Here is a 6,181-nt window from a genome sequence, read left to right as displayed (position 1 = left end):
CAGGACTTAAATCCCCACGGTAGAACGTGGGTTCATCTGGACCCATCACTCGATACTCATGCCTACCAGCATGCGCAAGGAGCGCTCGGCCGATCGCATTGGTGAGTCTGCTCCACATATTGTGCTTGGCGTTGAAGTCACCAGCAGCAATTGTGGGGGTATTTGTCAACATCAGCAGTTCATCCAGTGACTGTGGGAGTAGACGATTCCAAGGAGGGTTGCAAACTGAGATTAGTCTATGACGACCTCTTCTCAGTTGGAGTTCAACCCCCACGGCTTCCGAGCCGTGTAACTGATCCGAGTCAATGCCGAATTGTACGTGAGGAAGATTACGTTTGACAAAAATGCCAACTCCTCCTCCAGCACGTCCAACGCGTTCTCTTTGGTAAAAACGGTAGTTTGGAATGCCAAAAAGTTCATTGTGCAGGTGGGTTTCCTGCACCAGTACAACATCGATGTTTTGTTGTATTAGAAAATTCTCAAAATCTAATTTCTTGTTTGAAATACTGTTGGCATTCCAAAATACAACCTTAAGAGAACTAGGCAATGTTGGTTGTCTAGCCATTAACAGGTTCCAGTTAGCACGTTGGTGTTCACCGTAAACATCATTTCGAGTACGGGAAACTGAATGAAGAGTTTCTTCATCTGGTCCAGAGCGAAACAGATGTCACTGACCTTCGACGGGCGGGGACTACTGGGCGCCTCGGTCGGCCTGGCGGCTCCTGCGTAGCTCATTCCCGGGCGTGTGCCAGATGCTCCGGCAGGATGCTTTCCAGGTGTGAGTGCACTTCGGGGGGCATTTGAAGCTACTTTGGTCCTCCTGCGAACCCTGGGGAACTCAAGACAACCGCGGTAGTTTGCAGTATGCACACCCTTGCAATTATTGCACTTGGGCGAATCTACTCGTGGCTTCTTGAACTCACCTGAAAGGTGACGCAAATGGAAATAGCTAGGCAGTTCCGTTAGCTATGGCCGAACCGCTGACATCGATGATACTGCCCTACCAGTGTTTTTTGGTGTTGGGGCTCAACCTCAACTTTAACGTTGGGGAGATCCCGGATGTCATAAATATTCTTCTGATTTTGGTTCACTTGAATCAAAACCAAGGAGAGCGGTCGATTTCCTCGCATCATCCTAGTGACGGATGTCAGTGGTCTCCAGATGTTCCGGGACTCCTCTGAAGACGGCTCTGATTTGCCTGTCTTCAGGTAAGGTATACGTGTGGTGGAGATTTTTTTTCCTCACCAATAGTTTGGGCCGAAGAAGGCTGAACCTTGATGCCGTCAGCTATGTTTACTGCCTTATTCGTAAAGTTCATCTTTTGGAAGGCAGCCAGCTTTGTGAATTGAACCCACTTGTCCTTCTGGTGAACGACAATTGGGGGAACGCGTGTTTTTCTGGTGCTTTGGGGCATCTCAGGACGCGAAAGGAGAGGGAAGCTAGTTCCCTGATCGTTGGGGTTTTCAACCTGATTTAGATTTTGGGATGGCTGTTTTGGGCCACCCTGTATAGTCGAAATCGATTTTTCAGACCTATTGTCGTCAACCAACATTTCATGGTCACCTTCGACGGAAGACTCTGTTGTTGAGAGTTCTGACTCCGAAGTGTTGTTCTTGGCTTCGTCCCGGAGCTTTGACATCTTTTTAGGCACTTTTTTGGGCTTGTTGCCGGTATTTTTGTTTACTGGAGCAACTAATTTAGATGGAAGATGAGGAAACTCTTCTGGAAGGCGACGCTTTTTGTTGGCCGGTTCTTGAGGCTTGATCGTATCGTCGTCGTTGTTGGTCTTAGACTGAGCAGAGAGGGTAGTGCCGACGGGAGTATCTCTGGAGGATACATTCCGTGACGGACGCTCGAGAAGCTCCTTGGCCCCTGGTAGAGGGCCAGAGGGTTCCTGAACTACCACCACGGAGCTGCCCCTTAGCAGTTCTGATGGACTCAGGCCCAGGCGATCAGGCAATAAACCCATGAAGGTAATTACTTCACCCCTGCCTCTGGCCATCAGGCTGTCAAGCAGTTCCTCCATACTGCTGTCAAAAAACTCACACCCTCACGCACCCACCAGAAGTCTGGAGGGTCCTTGCGCACTACAACCAACGCACTCACTAATAGGAGATATGTAACTACTGGTAAATGGCTGATCATCACCAGAAATAGTCGTATTTGTTGAAAAAACTTCGAAATTATCGCAGCGAAAAATATTCTGTATGTCAGTTTAACAGCTAACGTCATCCACTGTGTCGATATGTCCGTAGCTAGCGTTTATATATCGTAATCGAAGGCGGTAGAAAATTTGCCGGAATTCTATCGAAGTCGGTAGAATAGCCGCGAAATGTCGGTTGAACTGACCGCAGTCTTCGCCACGTCACAATTGGTTTATGGCTACCGGTGGCGACTGTAGTTATTTTCTTCGAGGCATGATTTACAACAATATATTTAGTTTTTTTGTGTAATTCAGAATTATTGACAAATTTCATTGTCCTTTTATTATCCATTCCAATGACGGTAACAGAAAAATTGAGTTCATTGATAGGGTTTTTGTACTATAAAAATGAGGAGTTAGAAATATGTGTAGAGTTGGATTCAGGGATTCCTGTCGACCTTTATTCAGAAAGCATAAAATCTTGACCTTGCCTTCCATACTTATATTGGAAATGTTATGTCTGATGCAAAAAAAATACAGGACAGAAATTTTCATTTGAATTATATAAACAATTAATTTTAGTTATTGTGTTTCAATACCTACTGGTATTTAAACTATGTTACTTTTTTAATATTTTGTTTGATGCTTACATTTTGCTCTGAACTGTATAGTTAAAAATGTTTACGAAGTTGATACTTACTGTTATTTTTTATGCATTAACTTTTATATTTTTATGCTTTATAGCTTTTATATTCTCATACTTACATTTATGTGTTTCATGGGAATAATCATTATCATTATTATTTATTTCAATATGTAGCATATATATATTATTACCCTCTGACTACTTTTTCACCCCAAAATGCTGAAATCACCAAATGTTCAAATATTACTTTCAATTTGTATAACTTATATTCTTTAAAATAATAACACTTTCACAATGATATTTTATCTTCGACAATATCTTTTAAGTTGTGTATCTTATATTTCTTAGAATAGAAACACTTTGTCAATGAGATTTCATCTTCGACAATAAAGTACATTTTGATTTGATTTGACATTCACCATAAAATTTTCTGTACCTACTGGTGGTACACTATACACGATACAAAAACAACTTGTATTTGAGAAAACTAACAAAGGATCAGCCGATGAGTCAATCTTTCTTTCATCAAAATCTCCATCGAAATAGAGAGAAAACATCAAAGCAGCAGTGGTTTTACGATTTATTTATAGTAATATTGCTTTACAAAAATTTAGAAGTTAGCTCTTCACTAAACTAAACTAGAATATTGAAAAAATAATTTTCAATGAACCATCAGAAACCCAGAGAAGTATGAAATCAAATACGAAGGGTTTAGGTTTTTTTGTATGAATATGGAACAGTCGAAATCCAAACCGTTTCTTTCCCAAATATAAAATCAACAGTTTATATACAAATCACCTAGAACAAAAGAGTATATAGAATTACATATGAGTTTTCATAGTATATTAGAAGATAAATTCTTTTCACTATTGGACCTTTTCAGACAGAGAGCATAGTTTTCAAGGATTATCCAGTTTTCATCTCGTCCATTATTTTGAAAAGGTAGATGCCAATAAAAAATGAGAGAAAAATAGTAATGCTATAAAAACACCATTTGTGAAAAACGAGTTTCAAAATGGAATTGGAGATGCTGTCACTGCATTTGCCAAAAATACTCACCAGTATACTGTTTATACCTGATTAGTAAAATCGAAATCGGTTTGATAGGATAATGAACAGAGCAGATATGAGTTTTTCAATTCATTAGGAAAATAACTCATCTTGCAAGGGTGGCCAACAATTCAATTTATATTGTGATTCAACTACTATGGGTACTTTTTATCACCAATTGAAAGTGATATCTTCGAATGAAGTATCAGAGGAATATGATTCTTCTATTAGTCAATGCTGCCAAATTGGTAATCAGTAACGACAAAGTTTTCCCGAAGGTACCAGATCTGAAGCAGACAATTAATTAGGTGATATTATGTATATGGAAACAGTCTACTTCTTTGAAATGACTGTACCTTACTTTTTCGAACACAAACCATAAAAATGCAAAAAATTGGAAGCGAGATGAAAATGATTTGTTTTGATCATAGAAATACCGTACTGGAACAGAGATATGTCAGAAGTGATAGAATTGCTCCTTGAATTTCAGCTTCATTGCAGAGAGAGGGAAAAAGAAAAAATATTCTTAGTGGCTTTATTATAAACTGAATTTGTGAATACCGGGCTAAAGTTTTATATATTTTTTTCACTCGCTGATCACAAATCTGAAGTCTGAAGAATACGTAGGTATTCTGTCATAATTTTATAAAAATATTAAATATCTATTGCGAGTTTTCACATTCGAAAGATTGAAAATCTAAAAATACATAACTAATTTAAGCCAAGATTTTACGAGTGGGTTCCACTGTATTTTTCGTTTTGAGTAATTTTCACAAAGTTTTTTTTACAAGATTGGTCAACAATGTTATAAAGTTACAAATACAATTACTAAATATCGTGAACATGATCTACCAACTCAATGAAATGCCCAGAAAAATATAAAATCATGAGAAAGATGCAACTGGAAACTTTGACGTAGAATAAATCCAAAACACGTACTGTTTCCAAGAACCAGAACTCAACACTTTTTTCAATGCGCGTTCCAATGCACCAACCAAGTTTTCGTCTCCAGAAAATGGAGTAACACAGTGTATTTCATCTTCAGATTTCTGGTGTACCTGTTTTCGATAAAATATTTTCCCCTATCCTCATACAGATTCAGCACTGTTTAAAAAAATCTGTTTAAAATCTGTTTTCCGTTAATCAATCCAATCCAATCCAATAATCCTATGGTTACGAACTACTGCACAAAATTTTGAAAATGAAATTGTCAAAAATATTCTTGGAGGTATAATATACAATTTGAAAACTAGGATATAAAATCAAATAGCTGCAATAACAAACATAACTACCTCATCTGAGAAATTATACAGCATACTCACTCTATATCAAAACTGATATTAAATTCCGATAGACGGATCATTTCAATCAATTTTGATGCAATTTTCAAGTTTTCATTAACAATTCCACAAAAGTGGAAAGTTCCATATGCATATTTTTGTGTGTGTTATTCTATCCATCAATTACGATTTACACCACAATAAGTGTGTCAAATGCAGATTACCATTGGGGCATTTCGTGAAGTCATAATGATTCAGAGAGTTCAATGTTACATCCAACAATAAACCTCACTAGACATATGTTCAAATTCTTTGGAGTTTTTCGATAGGCCAATAATGTCATTTCTTCATATCCAGCCTCCCAATGAAAATTACAAATGAACCCAAATTGGATAAAAGGTTGGCCAGGTAGATGTGGTTTTGATAATGTGTCATGATAAAAGTTTAAGTAGTGCTGAAACGTTATAAAAAGTAAGAATGAAAAGTGCTTATGACCTGCTACAGAGAAGGGATGGGTCCTCAACCATTAGATAGCGGGGTTTGGTTGAAAAAAAGTTACGGGCCTCTTTTTCCTTCTATTGTGTGAACAAGAAAGAATGGAACATAGAGTATTTAAATATACCTGCATAGTATTTTCTCTTTGTGGGGAAATTTTATTTATATAACAGAAAGGTATCTTTATTAAAAATAGCAATAATAACTCCAATTTACAGAAAAGGAGAATGTGAGATATTTGAGAATCACAGACCCATTAGCGTGTTACGTTCATTCTCTGAATTGTTTAAAATAGCTATGAATCGATTGATGACGGTAGCCGGTTGGTTCGATGTGGGTGCTTCGTTCACTCACTCAAATCGACCGTCGTGTTGGTCGCTGGTTCAAACCCCAGGCTGAACGATCGATTTTCACTTGCAACCCGTGTTAGAAATCACACAAAAGGTAAGACCTCGTTAGTCCTCAGCTCGCACAAGTTTCGGCTCCTGAGGGTTGTTGTTCGTAGGGGTGCACCACCCCTGATTATCGGAAAAACAGATTTTAAACAGATTTAAACAGATAAAATAC

Source organism: Leptinotarsa decemlineata, unplaced genomic scaffold (genome assembly GCF_025532065.1).
Source record: "Leptinotarsa decemlineata unplaced genomic scaffold, Ldec_3_MD MMD2_tig00000690_RagTag_RagTag, whole genome shotgun sequence".
Taxonomy (NCBI): Eukaryota; Metazoa; Arthropoda; class Insecta; order Coleoptera; family Chrysomelidae; genus Leptinotarsa; species Leptinotarsa decemlineata.
The sequence above is the reverse complement of the archived record's forward strand: the minus strand, read 5'-3'. Positions refer to the sequence as shown.